Raw genomic sequence first — 21,727 nt, forward strand, 5'->3', positions numbered from 1 at the left:
TCATAATTTTCAAAAGAGTTGTATGGGATATTGGTAATTTTAAAAACAGCCCAAGAGATTCAATCTTTCTTTTTGCACTAAAAGAAATGAAAAACCTTATTGTATAAGACTTTAAAGCACAGCTCAAACAGCTCACAGCTATGTTCATAAAGAACTGCTTCTGCTGCACTAGAATTTATAAATGGTTATTGGTGTGTCATTGTCATTTTAAGATTTGATTTTCAGAGCCTTTTCTTTCATGAAAAAATTGTTTAAATGCTTTTACAGTCGCAGTCTTCTGAAAGAGTCAATCTTTAAGGTCATTAAAGGCATGTTTAAGAGCTTCATTTTGAAAATATAATTTGTCTTAAGATCTGTAAAGTGTCTCTAATAGCTAACAAATAGGATTTAAAAAAAAATGTCAGGTAAAAAAAAATTACTAAGTTTTCCTACCAGCTGTAGTTCTGACAAGTTTATTAGCTCATACCAACGGAATTCATAAAAGTAGTGAACTGCACTGTAGTAATTTTAACTTTCTACAAACTAAATAAAATAACTTCCATAATTTAGCAAATCTGTTTCCTTATTTCATACTCCTAGTTTCTCATAATTTCCTGTTTATTCTGTCATGTTAGAGTGTTCATCTCTATCCCTATCATTTTCCCTTTAACTTCCCTTTCACTCTATTTGTCCTGTGTCCAAGATCTCCCTTCAGCTCATCTCAGTCCCCCCCAGTAGGGTGGATAAGCCCATCCAGAGCAATCATTTTTGACATCCTCTACAGCTCAGGAATATTGTCTTCACTTAAAAAGTAAAATGCAACCTAAGTTTTAATTTAAATTATATTTTTATAGAATTGAACAGGGATGTCAGATACAGAATTCCTACTTCAAAATCTGTATGACTGTAAAAAAAAGAGACTTTTTACTGGAGAAAAAGTATCAGAATAAAATTCACAAAGCAACTTTACTGGTTACATATACAGTCCTTACTAATATCACATAATTAGTTTAAAAGGTAGAAAAAAATACTTTCCTACACTGCAGAAACAGCCAAAGCTATGATTACACCTTTAATCTTAATAAGTCTTCTCTCACATCCACCTCCTCCTGTGGACCCAGGTCTGTTCACTCCTTCAGTGAAATGAAACAGGAATACCACTGGCTTTCAACTGCACTGGTTCCACATTCACCAGAATCCTCTGGGGCATCAAACTAATGAATGCCTGCATCTTCCAAACTCCTCTGCAAGTAGCTTTACTTATTTTGAACAAAAATGCACATGATGGGCAAACACCTTTACTTTGATGCCACTGAGATCCCTGGGTTCACTGGGGTATTGCAAACATGCTGTGATAAAAAGCCAATCAGGATGCTGCCACATATAGCTGGTTTTTGCCTCAAGAAATTGAAATTTTTGTGATCATCACTTGTTGGATGCCTCCTACAGCAACTCAATTGTCAGCATACCCATGGCCTAAACCAGAGCTAGCTTAAACCACACTCCATGGTTTCATTCTTTCCAAGAAACCACTGGATGAAAGTTGCCATCTTGCACAGCCTCACTTCCAACAATGAAGTAAGGTATTATTGCCTTTCAGATTTTGTGTTACATGCTGTAACTACCCAGCTCAAATGTCATGTCTTCTTCACCTTTGTCATCAGCCCACAAAGGATTGGCAAAGAACAGCATGTTTGGGTCAAAACTACCAGAACCAGAGATTGCAACTTGAAGTCTCAAAGCCCTGGCAGAGTGCTGACCACAACTTCCCTGCATATAAAGTGTGTGACACTGAGATCTACTTTCTATTCCCTGTGACCTATGTGGTAAACACTAGTAGCCAAATTGGAAAAACCTGCAGTATTTCACTAGGAGGACGAAGGTAATCAACACTATATCTATAGATCAAAACCTTCTAAGCTCTTCTCTATCACCCTCTGCTTCCTCCTCATATATTGAAGTCTGTAGTTGTTCACAACTTTTTTGTAGTTTTCCCCATGTATTAAACTTTTTCTTGGAGCAGACAAACTTAAAACCAATACAGCAATTTGTTTTGCAAGTACTGGCACTGATTTACTTGCCTGGACACCAGTAGATTTTTTTAGTCCATGGTGAGCTGATGCAGAGATCTATACTGACAGATAATCCTCCAAGAAGTCTGTGCAGTCAGTAGATTTTCAGGAGCAAATTCCCTAAACCACCAAATCCTCGATGAATACAGGTCCCGATGCCAGACAAAGGGCAGACAGAACTGAAAGAGCACTTTGAATGGAAACAATCCAATCAAACAGCTACATACTTGACCATTATATTAAAACCTACAGACAGACCATGTAGAGGTGCTGGTTTGGTTTCTCTCAGGGGATACAGAAATTTAGAACAATTGAGAAGTTATTATTTAAAAACTCAAATAACACTGGACTCATTCAACAGTTCAGCACACTGCATTTGTTAGCGTTCTCACAATGCACACATAAAAGAAAGTGTACTTAACACACTTGTCTGTCTTACCTAGAAATACAGCGGTTCCAATTCACATTCAAAAATCCAAAGAAGTGATGCTAAACATTCAACGTCCGTCTGTCACAAAAAACATTCAAAGTTACACTTGTGATGACTGTATTTTTCCCCCTCTCAATTTTTATGTGAGACTCAGTATCTTAAAAAGGAAATATGCTTGACTGTGTCCATGGAAATCTGAAATTATTACTTTTAAAGTGGAATTTGAATCTGCCAAAAACTTATAAATAATACCAATCAAAATGCTTCTGGGTTGAAATTATCAGGTACTTAGAATTAGCCAAAGGAAAATACTGTTCATTGGTATAGGCATGCATTATATTGAGAAATAAAAGAAAAAAATAATGAAATAAGGGAAATATAAACCTATTTCCAAAATATTTATTAATTTATTATAATGGCTATATTTATTTAAAACTGTATTGAAAGAGGTCTGGTTAAAGCAGTTCTAAGTTCAAACATTAATTTTTTATGTTTTGAAACAAAAAAAAAATAAAGAATGTAATTTGAATGCCTAAGAGTGATCATTTTATTCTGCAAGTGTTAGTGGTGGGGAGGGAGGCTGAGAGAAAAACAAGGGGACCAGGAGCAATAGGGACAGATGTTCTTGAGGTTTGGCTCTGAAGACACTTTTCCAGTTCTCTCAATAAAAGCAGTGGAAGTTGCTGCCAGACTAGAAGTGAAGTTTAGAAAAAAAAATCCACTACAGAAAAGCTTGGAAGTAGACTTCTATATTTCAACAATGCTAATAAAACACTCTTCCCAAATATTCTGGTTTACTATCCTCGTGACTACAGAAAAAGAGGTCAAGTCATCAGGTCCCTAAATCAGCTGAATTAAGTACTAGCTTTAAAAAAGCCTTGTATTTTTGCAGCCATATTTATAAAGATATGCCTAATAACTGGTTCTAAATTAGTGATGTTTTTATATTAATTTAATTAAAAATAGTAAGAGTGTTTGATCATTGCCTAAGGAGGAATTATCTTTCGAAACTCAGGGGTGGTGTGGTATAAATTTCTTTTTCTTCTAAAGATACGCTTCTTACTGCAAATTATAACAATTCTTTATAAGACAAGATTAAATTAAATCAGACTGTGACACTAATTTCTCAAGTAGTGCACCCACATAGGGAACTAATTAGGGATAGCTCCTCTGTGTAAATAAACCTTTGTAAAATTAGTATCTGGTCAGGTCAGGGAACTCCCTTTCTCTCAGGGAAAAAAAAAGTATTTACATCATTGCTTTTACTTTGCTGCTGGCTGCAAGTTCTCTCCAGTTCTGTAGCAACAGAGGGTGTTCAGAACTAATGTTTCAGAAATCTAGATGGGAACTGGGTCCAGATTAGAAAAAAAAAAAAAGGGGGGGGGGGGGGGGGGGGGGGGAGAGGAGGCAGCAGAAGGCCCCCCCAAAATCATAAAATTAGGACTTCAAAAAGGATGAGAACAAATCCTGTTCTTTGCCTTGGCCAATTGTGTCCCAAGAGTTTACATGGACTAGAACAATAACAGTGAAATGATTCAAAATAAACACTGGAGTAAATGAAAAAAGTACACGGGAAGAAGATTTCTCAGTTGCTTTCTGTAATAGGAAAAGAAAACAAATAAAACCTCAAGGTGAGAATATTATGCCCAGCTAACATTTTCAGAAATGTTCTTTACACCCAGCAGTAAAACATTATAAGAGGATGCCATTCAAGGGAGGCTATGTATTCATTTCTCATTTATGACATGCAAACTTGCTAGAAAGCTGTTCTGTGCAAGACACAAAGTACCACTCTCAACTCCTACCTTGCTGAATATGATCCAGAGCCTTCTCAAGACTTAGACAGAAGGTGCAATCTGTGGATTTAAAAAGTTTGTTTAAAATATTTATTAATGAAACTGTTTTAATTACCAAGTGAAAATCAGAAGATTTATTAAAGTGCCTTCAATACATAGTAATTTGCCTTTCTAAGAAAGGCAATGGGTACTGCTTCAAGGTACCATACCTTCTATTGTGGGTTACTTCAAGAGCAAAAGGTCAATTTATCTCATAGCACAGAACCCAAAAAACCCCACCATTTCCTACAGAGCTGTAATAGAGTAAGAGACAACTTCTAACCCTCCAAGTCCCAGTGGGTTGCAAAAACTTGCTTTGGATAACCATCATTTTCTGTAGCATTTACTGGCTGAACACATTTACTGGCTGAGTACAGGATGCCCCTCCCTCTTGACCCAAGAACAATAAAAATTACAAGTGTGAAGGACTCAGTAAGGCCAATGCTAATTAAACAGCATCCCTAAGAAAATTTCAGAGAGTATCCCACTCACTGAACCATGTTAACTCCCAAGCTTCTAAGCACTTAGGTATTTTCCAAGTTTCATTTAATTAAGGTTAACTGGAAAGAGTGGTTAAGCAACAACACAGCAAGAGTCATGCTAAACACAGACCAAAGAGGAGGACTGAGAGTAAGTGAAACTGGTAGATGAAAATTATGAGAAAAGATCACAGGTGGGAAGAAGCAACTGGAAAGAACAAAAGTAGAAACATTGCAGGTGAATAAAGAGGGCTGTGAAATTTAATGATTGTCAGAAACATAAAAGCTGGAAATTCGATTTGAAAGGGCAAGTCTAGCACAGAGTATGCTGACACAACAACAACTGGCTTTGGAGGAATGTCATGACACACAAAAAATATCCCTACATCAGTTCGAGAAAGGGGAGGAAAGCATTTTTTAGCTCAATACCTTAAATACACTGATTAATGGATTATGTACCTCATACAAAAGCAGATACCTAAAGAACTCTATTTATTTGAATCATTATCTGATGCATTTATTTGACTCAAGACAGAAGGAGCTCATCAATGTGAGTTTTAAGTCGCTGAAGCCACAGGTCACAGTTTAATTGAATTCACAACCCATTATCACAATAAAGAAAACAGAAGTAAAAAGGCCTTAGTAAGTGGGGAAAAAAAAAGGTGCTAAATTTCTGCTACTTTCAGGAAGTATTAAGTGGAAATATGACTACAAAGATTATTATTTGAAAGTGAAGAACAACTACATTCCCTTCAAATGCACAGGATGTATCTCGAAAAATTCTATAGAAGTATCTGAACAGAAATCTTTTACAGGAAAATGAATTAATTATAGAACAAGATTTACAAGTTTAATTATGGTAAAAAATTTCTGTAAACCTTTAAATCTATTGGAGTGGGACAGGAAAAAAAATCAGGCTAGAACTCTATGGTGTAAAAAGAAAAGATTACCCTTTCTGTAAGAAATGAAATAGCATACAGGTTTTGAAGTAGATACAAGAAGAAAAGATAAAATATGTTTGGTAGAAACTTTAGAATTCATATATCATGAAACATGACACCTGGATTGTTTTAAAAAACTTTATATTTCTCAGAACACATAAGCCTAGTGAGGCTAATTAAAGATCTTGAGCCCTAATATAGACCAAAAGAAAAAAATCATGTCAGACTAATTTAGAATCACAGAATCATCATGGATGGAAAGGACCTTCAAGACCATCAAGTCCAACCGTCAGTCCTACACCACCTTAACCACTAAATCATCTCCTGAAGCACGATGCCTATGCGGTTTTTTAACACCCCCAGGGATGATGACTCCACCACCTTCCTGGGCAACCAGTTCCAATGTTTCACCACTATTTTGCTGAAGAAACTTTTCCTAATATCTAACCTGAACCTCCCCTGGTACATCTTAAACCCATTTCCTCTTGCCCTATCTCTAGTCATTAGGGAGAAGAGGCCTCACTACAGCCTCCTCTCAGGTACCTGTAGAGAGCAGTAAGGTCTCCTCTCAACCTCCTCTTCTCCAGGCTGAACAGCCCCAGCTCTTTCAGCCTCTCCTCATTAAGACTTGTTCTCCAAACCCCAAAATTTGTAGAGCTAATATGACAAAGGGTGTGAAATGGCCATTAAAAAGGTCTATGAACACATGCCAAGATGCACTTCTTGTTCCACAAGCAGTAACTACATGGAACAGGCTGCAAGGCATGTTCATCAAATAAGCCACTTGGCCTGAGAGAGATGTCACCAAGGGGAAAATGAAGTGTCACGGGAGAGAAAGAGGAAAAGCTACTCTGAAGAGAATAATCCCAGATTTCCAGTTTTGGGTCTTAGAAACAGTATAGCCCTTTAGAAGTGGAGAAAACCAGGCCAAGATTGATATCAGAGTTTTCTGTATGAAAGCTGGGAGGAATCAAGAGGGACAACACTTTAACATGTTTATAAAATAACTAAATATCAAGCTACTCCTGACAAACCCTCTGACCTAATCATGGGGTGAAGAAAAATGTTTATCCACAACTGCTCTTTTCCTTGGGAGAATTTGTGAATCAGGAAAATAGGCAAGCCATCTTTTCTTAAACACTGGGGTTACAAAACTGGACAGAAATAAAACACTGGAAATCTTAGCAAAAACTCTAATGCTGTTTCAACAAGGAGGCAAACCAAATTCTCTTTACTCTTTTGGCAACACCCAGTATGTCAATTTAGCCCTAGTTAAAATGCATTTATACAATGAAACACAGAAATCAATTCAGTACCCTCAGAGAAGCAGTTTGAGGGACCTGCTGAGAGTGAAGCTTATTATCCACTCAGGGATTTGAGCAGTCACAGTCCGCAGCCAATTTGACTTAAGGCAAAACACAGCTGTTACTCTGAAAGTTTCCTGCTGTTTTAGAAATAATTAAGGCTGTCCAATCAGTATTCAAAGCATTAAGAGCTAAAATGCTGAATTAATTCTGCTTATAAATAAAGAGTTAAGTGAAGTTGCATTACACAATGGACTACATAATGTTGCAGTTCAAAGGCAAAACAGAAGAGTTAATACAATGAGCTGTGGGTCATAGCCCAGAGTCTGAATCCCAACTACTAAACTGCAATATTACTTCATATTTTAGAAGTCCTTTACTCAAGAAGTAGATAATATATGTTCCAAAAAGAAGCTACAAGTCTATATTTCAGGAAAAAAATAAAGGAGCATCAGCACACACTTATCAACATATATACTGCAAAAGCATAAGCTCATTAAAGCTTTTATTAGCAAGCTGATACTATTAAAAAAATACAGAGAAAGATACAAGAGATGTAAATCCTAATACAGGTAATTCAGAGCAATCCATCCTGTAGAGCAGCCTGACCTGAGCTTCAATTCTCTCCCCACACAACTCTCAAACCACAAATCATGCCAGGAATCCCCATTCCAGGAATGGCACTTGGCCTCTCTCTGTCTGCATGCAGACTGGGAGCTCCATTTCCGATCACTGGACCATTTCCAAGTGGAGGGATATGTGGCCAGTTCACCAGGCAGCCTACATCACCCCCCCAGAATATTCCTCATCTCCTGAAAAGAGAAACTGTAAGGCAGATGGAAATGCTCTGCCGACTACAGTCAACCCATAATTGTCTGCTGGACTGGACCCTTATGTCCTTGGGATGCTAACAGCTTTAACACTGTTTAGGAAAATCCCAACAAAACCAACCAACCAAAGCAAAACCCACAAACCCACGACCTACAGTTTTTGCTAAGAACAGACTTCCACCTATATTAGAAGAGGGCTGAAATACCCGCGAGAGACCAGGATTCCCTGGGGAAAAACCTTAAGACCATGCAAACTCAGGCTTGCAGGTTGCTACTCCTCTAAAGTTAACAAAAAGCAAAGGTTAGGACAGGGATAAATTTCACACTACCGACAGAATATACATCCTCTAGTTGATGGCACTCTAGATACCATCTGCTTACATATAATTTAGTAATTTTGATTTTAAATCCCAGGCCACAGTTCTTTTATTATTGTTTTTCAACTAGCACTTTTAAAATGGTTAATTACACCTGTGTTTTCTCTGCGCCTTTTCTTATTAAAATAACATGAAACTCAATTATTCTATGATTTTAAGTTGCTCTAGATTATTTATCTAGCTTTCCAGAAACAGCTTTTTGCTTTCAGGTTTGACAGAATTTTTTTCTCCTACCCTTCTATGCACACAAAGACAATCCTGCCATGGCCCTCCCAAAGAAGCTGCTGAAAAGCTTCCTGGAAAGCAGGATCTGTGGTCACATATATGTCAGAAAATAGAACATGGCACATACCCGCATTCTGGGCTTGGAACCAGCAGGCAGAGTACATCTTGTGGCTGTACAACTAAAATCCTATCTCTCCAAAACAGTCTGGCCAGATCCAAAAAGCCTTTTCGAAACAGTCCACAATCTCTCCTAACCCCAGAACTATGCTTTGGCATTATCTAGGAGAGTGTTAGTTGGCACAGGACAAAACTGTGTCATGAACAGTACTAAAAATGTAACAGTACAGTTGCATGCCATATCCATTTCTTTTTTAGGTCCTACTATGATTGTGTATCACTATTACAGTACCTAATTGCTTCTGGAGAACGCAATTTTTACAAGTAAATTCCATAACTACTCAATGCATTTCAGAACTAACAGGTCACCTTTTCCAGGTAGTATAGCTTCTGTCTTTAATCTCACAACCTCACCTAGGTGGTTGTTGCTTTCAACTCACAACAAGAGAACCAAATACACATTTGTGTTTGTACACATATTTTATGCAGCACATACAGAAATTTGCACCCTCTACGTTTTGGAATTTTTAATGAATTCAGACAGACTGAAGATCAGCATCTGACTTTTTCATTTCAGCAAGCCTGGACTGCTGCCAGTAGAATGGTCATCCAGACCATCAGATGGTATGAAGAGAGCATAGTTCTACTGACCCAATCCCAGTGTGCAGCAGCTGGGACTGCTTCTCAAAACTTTACCCACATTGGGGTGGTGAGCAGGGAAGAAATTCAAACACTTTACATAATCAGTGTTTCGAGAACAGATTTTCTGTACTTTTTTAATAACTCACAAACTGATCTATATCTTCACAGATTTTTTTTCTTCTTCTAAATTAGAAGTCCCAACTTACTTAGAAAAATAATCATGTATACCTGAATCAAAACCAGTTACCCTTAACTTGCACAGAAAAAAAAACAGGCAACAAGTCTTTGTAAAGACAACAGAGGCATATAAAAATTTTCCAAGGGAAAACACAACTTTAATAGTTTGAATTTGGATGCAAATATTATACTTAAAAAAAAATCACTGCATTTTAAACTTTGTATGGATGCGATTAGGAAGTATAATAAAGTACTGAAAAATTACAGTACAAAAACAGCTGCTTACCTACAGATCATCTCACTAAGTTTCTCCACTCCTAACTCTGCTTACCCTGAAGTAGCCTTTAAAATGTAAGGCTATTGACAAAACTGTATATTATTCTATAAAACCTTGACTGATCATTTATAACTGTTGAAATATTAGCTGCCAATCTGGTCCAGTGATTCCACTGAGAGTCCACCAAATAACCATTCGCTCCAACCTAGTAGCCCCAAATGATGAAGTTCCATGCCTCAATTTCACTGGAAATACTTTTTTCAGTGTCTTGAATTACAATTTCTGTCTTTAAAAAAGACATAAAGATGAGACTGTACCCCAAAAGAGACATCAACATTTAACTAAAGATCATCACTTCAATGAACCAGAAAACTCATTATCAGATGTTCCAAGAAAAACAACCAAAACCCTACAGTATCACAAAACCCCCTCCCAGATTAAGTGAAATAACAATTTTTTAAGTAAGTGACAACTTTAATAAATCTGAGTGATGATAACACTGCTGGCATGAGACAGACATTTATTTGTCACAGATCTTGGCCTAAATCCTAGTTCTGATGTGGAAAAAGAAACAAACCAACAAAAAAACCCCACAGCCCCAAACAAACAAACAAAAACAAACAAAAAAAAACCAAAGAGGGAAAAAAACAACAAAAAAAGCAAACAAACAAAAAAATAAAACCCCAAACCCAAGAAAACATATAAGAAAAAGAAAATGTGACTTTAGGTCCAGAATTAGTATGGCCCTTTTATTTTGTTCCCAGGGTCCGTGTGGTGACACAAGAAAAGAAGACACTAGGAAATGACTGCTCATTAGTAAGTTCTTCATTTTCTGTCCAGTTCCCTCTGGACTCTTAAATGCTTCATTTTGTAAAAAAGTAAATGTTTGGATTGAATATCACTAATTTTCACAGTTGTCAAAAATAAAAAAAGAATTCTAGTTTCCACAGGTAGATCCACACTGCTGTAATTTCTAAAACATCTTGTGTTAAGCTGAACAAGAGAGACAGCAGATTTACAAGTCTCTAGGACAAATCCTTTCACAGCATCAGTAAGTAAAGGGAACATTGAAGGCTGACTAAACCCAAGCTGATCAATAGTGTGAATCATGGACACAGAGATGGCTTTGGAAGCATACAGAGGACACCAGCAGACAGTACAGCATGGCTGAAGCTTACAGTTCAAGACTGTTCTACTAACCAAGAGCAGAAGCTGGGTGGAACTTATTTAGAGCTGTTAATTGCTTTGAGTCTACAAAGCCAATGTGAGCCTCATCAGTGGGAGGGCTATGCTTTCTGTCACAATCTGTGAGAGGAAGTCAGGCAGCTCTTGCTTTACTGTACACTGAATGTCACTGCCAGGCTGCAGAGCAAGTGGGTGCAAGGACTTCTCCAGTCAAGGAATGGCACCAAGATGTCCAGGTTTGATTTCTGGGCTTGTCTTCAAGGAATCACTGGAATAGTTTGTTTTCTGCAAAACTGTAGATGAAACTTTTTAACAATGCAAAATCAAACAATAATCTTAACTGTGCCTACCTACAGCCACTGGCACAGGACAGAACACCACAGAGTCACACAGTCATTCTCTAGCCACAAGCAGGGAAGTGTCTGCAGGTTTGGAGGACAGCGTAATCCCTGAAAACTGTGGTTTTTATCTTCTTTCAAACTCCCTTATATTCAACTTCCCTTCAGAATCTCTAGTTCACACAGAAAAAAAAAAACAAAACCAAAAAAAGAACCAACCCAACAAAAAAACCCCCACATGACAACAACAAAAAAACCCCAAACCAAACCAATAAAACAAAGAAAAGGAAATTATTAGAAGAATGAAATGCTTTACTTCAACATCAGCTGAAGGAAATACCATCTCACACTCTGCTAGCAATATTCTATTAAACACAGAAAGCAGAATGTCTCGCACTGTGTACAAGAAACAAAGCTACCTGAATATCCAACCTCCCCTCTAATCCTCATCTTGTGATACTCTCTGAAACGAGTCATATGGCTGCACTTTTCTCCTTTTATGGTAAAAAAAAAAGGAGAAGGGAAATCAGCACCCTGAGCAGGACGGCACTGCCATACGAGCTGAGAGCTGCTGTATTTACTACTCCCTCATCTCTACTTCAGTACTTTTAAGAAAATATATCCTGAGAGAAAGAAACGCTAAGTCAACTTAGTGCATATATAACTACATGCCACCAAGTGTTTCATGCTCAACTCATCAGTAAAGAATGTATTAAAACCTAAAAGATAGAGGGCATATAATCTATTTGCATTTGCTTATCTACCATCTCCTTTCTTTGTGTGAATGTCCTGTCAATACCATGTGAATCTCTTCTCTGGGAAACAGCTGTAGTGACAGCATGACTCAAAGCAGCAATTAAAATTATAGTACTTTCTGCAGCATGGATTTCCATGTGTTCCACACCATCCCAGTGCCCACCACCCACCCCCAGCCCAGCTATCTTGCTTTTCTTCAGCAGCTCGCTCTTAGGAGTCAGGAAAAACTACCAGTGATCGGACTAATCAAATTTGGCTTTTTTTGAGAGAACTGTACAAATTTCATTAGCCCAACACTAGGGAGAGGTAAATGACATGCAGAATTCTATATGTACAAGGCAAAAAGAAATTACTGTTGCTGCCTCAATAATCGATTTTAAAAGCCTAAATTATGAGCACTCCTACCCTACCCATAAATAGCTGAAGATTTGAATAATTATGAGGAAACCCATCTCCTCTCCATTCTCAGGTGATGGGCTGATGAATTTTTAAGAACTTCCATCTCCCACCTCATCACAGGTGACATGATTCATCAGACAGACCACCACACTGTACACGGAGGCACCTGCTGAACACCACCACACACCCTTTCCAGAGTCAGGGAACTATTTTTCAGCCTCACAGTTACCCATCGCTCATTCAGAGCCACCTTACTTTCCCCCAAGTGTTCCTGTGCAGTCAGTCTGAATTTTATTTGGATATCACAACTTTATATTTGACTGCTTTGTTTGGGAGTGATCCTGAAAACAACTGAATTCAATTACATGAGTTATGCTTGCTGGGTCACAGCCCACGTATCAAAGTTAAAATACAGATAGGCATTTCCAGGGTCAGAGTCTCTGTCCTTAAAACTTTTTTTTGTTGTTTTTTTTTAAGGAAGGAAACAGACTCCCTGGTTATCAGATCATTATCATGTCAGATCAGATGGCCAAAACAGCAAAGTTCAGTGAGGAGTTTAAAATAATGCCATCATTTTTTGAAGTCTAATACTGCTTTTACACAGAAGGTGGAATCTGTTAAATATATATGTTTGTTATTCTTAAGAATTACCATTTGCTCCTTGGAAGCTTTGAAGTGTTACCAGTGTGTACTGAATTATCTTTTGACAAAGTGTTATTTCATTTTAAACATGGAATATTTCTTTAAAAAGTAGTATTTTAACCTGTAGGTGTCCCTTTGCCTTATGAATAAATTAAAAGACACTGACTAACAGCAAGCACAAAAGTACAAACACTTTATTACGATTGTGGTGACTCAGACTGCCAGGATTTGGCAGCCCACAGTGTTCCTCAGCAGCAGAACAAAAGGGGATTTTTTTTGGCGGATTTACTTTTAGTTCAGTAAAGGACAACATGATACTGTCTGTGCTGTAATGAATCAAACCCTCAGTAAAACAAAGGAGTAAGTAGTCAGATCCCAATCTCCCAGTTTTTGCCTCGCAGTATAAAAATGGACAAGCAGATTATCTGCACTTCTAAGGCCTCGAATATGTGTACTCTTTCCCTGTCTTTTGGGAAAAAAATAAATAAAAGTAGTAAGGGTGTAAGTAGCTATAAAGATACTTATCAGTTCTACAGGCAACATACTGCCAGAATACTTCAAGATCAGAAAATATTTTCTATACTCTGGAATACAAGAGATGTTGATACAAAATAGTACGTGGATATTTTAACATCTTCTCTAGTTAGAAACATAAATCCCATAGACTTAAGTGCTGCACTCTTACAAAATCTCCCAAGTATTCATAGCATAAAACACATTCAGAGAGACTCATTTTCCAGCATCCTCATCATGATCTCAATTGGAAAGGCAAACTGTCCCTGCAGTAATTGGTATTACAGAGCTCTGCTGCAGCACAGCCTTCTGAGAGGGTGAGGGAAGTGTTCCAGTCCTACAGGGCATTTATGTTTTAATAATACAAACATAGGGAAAATAGTTACAGTCTATCAGCTCCCATTTCCTCCACCATCATCAATTACTAGGGAGATGATTACAGACTTATTTCCAGAAGCTTCTAAAGCAAAGTCCATCATGCAATCTTTATCTGAAGGAGGCGCCAACAGTCTTCAGATGATTGTCTAAGCAAAACACTGTGCAATTACAAAGCCATACACCACAAGGAGTCAGGCTGTGTGTATGTGGGTGGGAGAAAGTGTAACTGAGACAAAATTAGATTGCTTCTGGAAATAAAATGTAACAAATTTAAGAATCTAATCTTCTAAAATTTAAACAGGTTTGAGGAATATTATTATAGATTTCCCCCTCACCATTGCTTTCCTCTTCCAATTTCAACAGCATTAAATAAACCTCAAAAAATAAGAGCTAGCAAATAATCTGTACCAAATAAATACCACTGCACATCTCTCATGGAGGCTATTTAAACACTACTCTGGAACCAATTTACTGGAGATAGGATCATATGGATCACTTACCAGAGAGAATTCTCCTCATTCTCCAAAACCAATTCTGCTCTGCAAGTGGCAGCATCACTCAGCATTTCCGTACCAGCTAACAACCGACAGTAATGAATTTCTGCCCCACAGCTTCACGCCACTTTTAATATGCATGAGAGAAACCAGAAGACAAACTTTCCCCCTCCCCTTTCCCAGAAAGCCATTAACTCATGCTAAACTCTGAGTCTTAATCTGGGGTGGCTGCATAATGAAAACTGAAACGATTGGGCTAGATACCAAATACAATACATAGTAAAGAAAATAAAACAGAAAGAAGCTTTTCTTTGAAATGCCTTTAAAGCAAACAAAAAAACCAAATAAACAAAAAAATATAATGAAAATGACCCCTTCCTCCTGCATCTCAGTCTAAGTACATTCAGTCCTAGGATACTACAGGGCTCAGCTCAGTTGCAGAGGCAAATAGCACAAAGCGCTCTTAAAATATCCCACCTTCCCAGCAGGTGCTACTCTTCCAGCTATCTTACATCTGCTAGCCAAGCACTGACACTGACTGGCTGTCACAAAGCATCTGATCAAGGATAAGATGCCTGTGATGGACAACTAAATCAAACCAGGCTCAAATTGTGCTCTAATCCCAAAATAAAGACTTTCTCCTGAAGGAAACCTCAATCCTGACAAATTCTGGCATTCACCCCCCACAACTCTACATTTTTCTTAGATTTACTGGTCCATCTGAGACTGGAAGCACAAAATAGACTTGGAGAATTCTGAACATGGCTATAATAAATTTGCATATATAATAGAAATCAAAACAGAGGAACAGTATGCAGGAAGACATTTAACCTAATAGGAAACCAAGTTGTGAAGGCTGTACCTTAAAAGACATCCTACCTTGATGCTCAAGAGGCACCTATATTAATAAAAAGGTTTGTAAGCCCTCCATGCCTCCCCAGAAGGAAGATATGAAGTCACCCCTTTCCTTCACAAGCTGATGAGGAAAGCAGTCAGGCAATTTTTAAGTTTTGGAAGAAGGCAGGAACATGCCTCCAAGCACCACCAAGCAATTTAAGGGCATTGGGAAAGCAACTAGAGAGGAAGTAAAAGTGGGCGGTGTGCTCTTTCCAGGCGAAGAGGCTGGCTCAAAACCACATCTCTGCATGCCAGGGTAGTGCTCTAACCCACAGACCATGGGCTGCACTAGCCTATTCCTGATGAAACTGTGAAATGGAAAAATATTTACTGGATGAAAGAATGAAACACCCATAGAAACCAGACTTTCCTCAACTGAGCTGAATACCTTGATCACAAGGCAGGAGTCACCCTCCCTCTGGCCTAATTAATTATGTCTTTCAAAGTAACACAGTTGCAGGTGAAATGAAGGACAGCTTATGACAGGCTGCTTTTTGCAGTCTCCTGGGAAGAGGGAGATGGGAGCTCAAGTTACTTCAAGCTGAAAAGAGGACAGAGAACCAAGCTTCACACTTCACGGGTAAAGGATGTAAACTAATGCACCATCAAACAGGAGGAGGAGTGATAAACACCATTGCAAATGCTTCTTCCCCGAGTTTAAGTAAGTAGCTTACACTTACTTATTTCTTAGCAAACAAGCTTTTCAAATCCTGAGGGCGCATTCCCATCTCCAGATGCCAAAGGCAGTTAGGCAGGAGAGAGATGCCACTCTCCAGAACAGTCACAGTGGCAACATCTCTGGATGGATACAGAAATTAAGCTCTGTGTCTGATTTTCTTCACAAGATACAACAGTGTGCTTTCAGACTTGAGTTTTTAAAACATCAACCTTAGCTTTGAGGCATCTAGTTGTAAAATAGGCCACTCAAATAATTTATGAATTCAGGCTGTAATTCAACAGGGAGATGGAGATGGATTCCTCACACATTCCCCCAATCCCATAAATTATATATAAAGAAGCTTCTGACAACTATTTAAGTTAAACCTATATGTATGAGAGCTATACAACAGCACAGAATGGATGTTATTTAGAATGCTAGTATAAGTCTACACATCCCCTTAATAACACTGAACCACCTCCACAGTGTTATTAAATTGTGCAAACTTCAATGCCCAGTTATGACTCAGTCATCCAAGAGCTCACCACGGACAAGGAGAGGACCAAACTCAAGATCCCAGTATGCTCCATGCCATATTCTAGACATGACAACCCCCATGCTGTATTGATGCTCTTCAAGATGTCTGAGGAACATACATTCATCAGTTACATTGATTAATTTAAGACTCTAACCAAACCAGACTAGCACTTGTGATAGACACACAGAACACCACAAGCTGCGTTGCAACTGGAACCTTCAATATGAACTTCTTGTGTTTCACAAACTTCACAAATCCTTTACACAGACTTACTCAAAAATTATCCTTGTATTTATGCCTTGGCTTCACCTTTTGCACTGCCATTCACCCAGACCATGATGTTAACAGTCAACCTGTACATTGCCACTACCAACAGCCCTACTCAAGGGTTATCACAGACAGGAAAGAAAAAGGGTAAAATGCACAAAAAAGCCCCCTAAGGCACTGGTTATGTAATCTACTGACAATTTTATAGATTAGACATGAAAATTTCAGCCATTAGTATGCAAAATGAGCCATTTCTGAATAAAGTAAGAATGTACCTCCCCGTGGCAGGGGGGTTGGAACTAGATGATATTAGAAGTCCCTTGCAGCCCTGAAAATTCTATGATTGTATGACTAATATTTAATTTAATGCAAACATGAGGATACCAACCATGATTATTTTTAAACATTTAAATCCAAAATAATAATTTAAAAAATCTTTCAAGCACCCATGAATTAATGCTTCACTTGTCCTAAAATGTATTTGTCCTGTATCTATTACTGCTATTTTTTCTGTAGAAGCAACTACTGCTACCAGTTTAAATCAAGAACTTGTACCGCGCATTATATAAAGATAAAATTAGACATGTTTTTCATTTTGATTGGAAGTGTGAACTGGAATTCTGTTGAAGTAGAGGAATGGTAAATTCTTCACAAGAATCAGGCCCTCTACATCACACATCATTCACACTGCTCATATCATCATTCACAAACAAATGCATAGCAGCTTCTATTGCAATTTTAATTTAAACAACAAAATTCAAATTTATTACTGCATTTTTTGCAACTCTCAAGCTGCCCCATATATTAAATATTTTAATTCATGCCTCTCAGACTGCTTTCCCTGATTTAACGTTACTGTTTTGCATTCCTAGATAACTTGAGTAGAAAGCACTGCTAAAAGAATGATTGATAATACTGAAACAGGTCCAAATACATTCTGAATTCAGTACAGAGGAAACACTGTTCTGGCTCCTTCAAATCAACATACAATATTAGCATGCATATTCCCCTGTCCACTGATGTTAGAGGTCACACTGACTAGATCAGCTTGTATCCAGGTTTTAACAGGCAACTTAATGATGTCTGGATTGCATACAGGTTTTGGCTATAGAAGAGTATTTTTCTGCTTTGTATAAAATGTGAACTGAATGTCCATGTTCATGTGCTACTGCACGCGTTACACATTTAGTGCTAAAGAATGCCAGTGAATTTACAGAACTAAATTTCTCCAAAACTTATAATTAGAAGTGTATTTGGAAACATAATCTATTAGAGGGGTCTTAGTTATAGTATCTGTACACTTATAAAATATTGTTTCTGCTAAAGTGTGAGAATTGTTATTTATTTAAAAAGCATCTAGTATTTTTGACATGTATTTTAAGCTCTCATTTTGTATAACACATAACACCTAGAAATCTGCATACATACTGCACATGCAAATCCTCAATGTCTTTGTGAGGCTACCATAATGCTGAGGACAAGATATTTCAGCCTGACAAAACAGTGTCAAAAAATGATGTCATTAAGACAAGCTAAGCACACTAAAAATGAATTGTCTTCCCAGCACTGTAAAATTCATTATTAGACTCACTGTTATGGTGAAATGACATCTGCTGACAGCAACTATGCAGTAGTATCCAAGATGATCACCATTTTTCCTTTGTGAACTAACCAAGTATTTTTTATTCTAATTAGTAGCATACATTGTCTTTTTAATCACTTGTGGTTTGTTTATTTTGTTTTTAATAAAGAACAGAAGTTCACAGAAAAAGCAAAGCGTCACTGCAAAAACAGTGCAGGAGGGCAGTGAAAAAGTGGGAGCAGAAAATAAAATAAATAAAATACTGGGCAATCATTAAGAAACCATACAAATAAGCCAGAGAGCCTCATTTATACTTGCCATAGTTTACGTTTAAGTGAAACCTTAAAAACCAGATACACTATACAACAGTTTGAACAAACTGAAGTTGAAGAATTTTATTCTTAGTTGATACTTTATGCTTTTTATGAATTTAAGTCAAACCCTTCATGCTATTACCATAATCTGTAATTTCATTTCATTAAAACATTTTTTTTAAATCTACCCTAGAAAAGCTAAATTCATAAATAGTAAGGCTTTAACATTATTTTTTTAATTCTGGCCTGGAAAGGCCAGAAATTTATTCCTTAAAAAAAAAAAAAAGCACATTAATGATGTATTTCTTCCTTATGTGTTATAAAAATGTAAAAGTTAGCATAACAGAGGAAAGGGAAGTATCAGCTTGGTTCTTCCCTTAGTAATATGAGTTGGGGTTTTTTTGAAGCACGGTGCTGAGCATGTGAAATTCTGTGCCCACAAGGCAACCTCATGTCAGGACAGCATTTCATTCCAGATCCCCCCACCTCTCAGAGTTCACAACCAAAGTAATTTTAATTTTTTCCTGACCTTGCAGATGGCGAGAACAGGAAAGTAAAACATCCCTGTTCCCCTTACCCTACTTTTCCCCCCCGTATAGATACAAGTTGTCTTTAGGATCTAGTAAAAATGGTACCAAAATCGGCTGTATGGCAGTCTAAGATTTTCAGAAACAAGCTGGATACCAATCTACATCACCCCCATCGGAAAGTTATTAGCAACACCACCGAAAGGATGTGAAGTTAAGAATCTTGCAGTGTTGCCAGCGAGTTATGGAGCATTCGACACAGTGGTGTCATGTATTACTTGAGACCTTAGCATAACAAAACACAGATAAATACAATTAAAGCTAAATGGTCTTGAAATCAAATTAGGTCAAAAATAATAAGAATAGATGCAAGCGTGGTCTCTGTTCACTGTAAGACATCTCAGCACGGACAGAGATTCAAACAAGACGATTGCGGTACTACAGATCGCGCTTTGCATCTCACGCCTACGTACACCTCTCTGCAAACACCGCGTTCGTAGCACCCTGCACCCGACAACCACTAGCAGCCGGAGCAGAAAGTTTTCGGTAGAATCAAAGTTGTGACAGTGACATCCCCCCCATCCCTCTGTCCCCCCACTACAGCCCCGGCGTACTCACTCCAGTAAGGCACCAGACGCGGTGTTTGGCTGATCTCCTCGGCCAGTGTTCGGGTTAAACCAGGCTGCCCTGGGCCCGGGTGCAGGCAGACAGGTCCCCGCACCACGGCTGCCCTCCCCCGCAGCCGCGGCGGCTCCGGCATCCATCAGCCGGCAACGAAACCCCAGAGGTTCGCACCCTGCAGGGCCTATGCCCGAGAACAGCGTCTCTCCCGCCTGGGGTAAGGCCAACGGGAGAATCTCCGCAGGGGCTCGCACCGCAACCTTTGCCTTTCCAAACGCAGCCGGTAGCCGAGGAGAGCTCTCCCGGCGCTCACCGCCCCGCTGTTACAGGGGCTGAAGGGGTCTGGGCCGGCGCTTTCCCAAGCAACAGTTGGCTGTGACCCCCGGCGTCCCCGCCTGTCCCCCCCGCGGCCTCGCCTTCAGGCCACCCCCGCAGCGGCGGTGAGAGGGGCAGAGGCAGCCGCCTGCGACCGGGCCGGGCTGGGAGAGGTGATCCCGGACTGCCAGAGCGGCCGCAAAGGCGGCGGCGAGGTCTTAGTGGAGAAGGCAGGGGGGCGAGGGGAGCCCGCCGGCAGGAGAACGCTCGGGAGCTACAGAACGACGTCCCCACCCTGCTGCCGGCAGGGCTGATGCGGGGTCGCCGAGTGAGCGAACGGCAGAGGCGGCTTAGCCCGCCCGCCCCCACGCAGCTCCCAGGCGGGCGGCAGCCCCCGGCTCCGCCGTGCCTCTTTCTCTCTTACCTGAGCCGCCCGTCGCCGCTCAGCACCGCAGGGACCCTCGTCCATCCCCCGCGCCTCCCCCGCTCCTCGGAGACAGCCGGCGGAGCTCCGCTGTGTGGCGCGGCCCAGCCCGGCCCGACCCAGCGCGACGGCGGCAAGCAGGCCCGCCCCGCAGTGGCTGCGTACGGCTCCCGCCAGCGGCCAGCCCCGGGCGGGCGCTGCTCCCTCGGATCCGCCTCCCGCCGGCTGAGGGGGGAGAGGGAAGCGCCCTTCGGCCCCTGCGGGGGCAGGAGGGAGAGGAGAGGTTCTCTGGACGGTGGCGATGCGGGTGTCGCAGCCGCACGGCTATGAACAAGAAGAAGGAGGCGGCAGGGATGGGAGGTCCCCCACCTCCTCAGAGACTTTACGCGGAGACCCTCGGGCTCCCCAGCCAGTGGGTGGGAGAAGCTTGGGTGTCTGATTAGAATAAGGGCAGGGAAATGCGCTGCTGCCACTCCTGCTCTGTCCCTACAGGGATCCCATCCTCTCGGCTCTCCAGCTGGGCTGCGTTTTTTGTTTGGCTGTTTTGGGTTTTTTGGGGTTTTTTTGTTTGTTTTGTTTGTTTGTTTGCTCTTTTGAGGGGGGTGTGCGGTGAGGTTGGGAGAGGCGGGCGGGAGATTGTGTGTGTAAGTGCTTGAGTTCCGCGGGACTGCAAATACATTTTTTGCATTTCTGGCTTTGCAGAAGGCAGTACTTCCTCAAGACGTCAAAAACAGATCTGAGCCCATTCACAGCTCGTGAAAATAGTTTGTACTTCCTCTTGCCGTTTTGAGGGTTAAGTAAGGTTAAAGTTGCAAGAGTAGCTACAAGGCGTTCGTTTTGCCCCTTCCCCGAAAGCCAGTCTGTGAGTCATTTTCAGTAAGATGGGAAAAAAAAAAAGCCTACAAGTAACAATATTGGAAGTACAGCATAGAAGCATCAAGTTATTTGTTCATACCGGAGTTTTGCTTGCCGAGCTCTTTAAATGTGAGGAGCCATGATGGTGACCACAAAGCCATTACAGAACTGTGCCAGTGAACCAGAGAGTTCACAGCTGCGTTCTGCCTGGGGCAGACCCGGGGATGACAGGGTCTGTGTGTACCCAGAGGTGTGATTCTCATGAATAAGGCAAGTTTTTAAGTGCTGTGAAGCTGAGCGTCTTTTGGTAGAGCTGCAGGTCTACTGCTGATTTGACCC

General features: G+C 40.0%; 1 protein-coding gene across 3 annotated transcripts in view; it reads right to left on the bottom strand.

Annotated features, from left to right (window-relative positions):
* The window catches only part of FAM49A (family with sequence similarity 49 member A), a 53,755-nt gene extending 33,072 nt beyond the window's left edge, over positions 1-20,683 (bottom strand). The window contains exons 1-3 of one of the 3 annotated variants that reach the window (XM_030448279.1): positions 19,792-20,526; positions 4,287-4,337; positions 2,491-2,559 (exon numbers count right to left, since the gene is read on the bottom strand). The gene's annotated coding sequence lies outside the window, so the exon portion shown is untranslated. The other 2 variants (XM_030448278.1, XM_030448281.1) reach the window with 2 other exon arrangements.
* Between the last annotated feature and the right edge of the window lie 1,044 nt (positions 20,684-21,727).

Source organism: Calypte anna, chromosome 3 (assembly GCF_003957555.1).
Source record: "Calypte anna isolate BGI_N300 chromosome 3, bCalAnn1_v1.p, whole genome shotgun sequence".
Taxonomy (NCBI): Eukaryota; Metazoa; Chordata; class Aves; order Apodiformes; family Trochilidae; genus Calypte; species Calypte anna.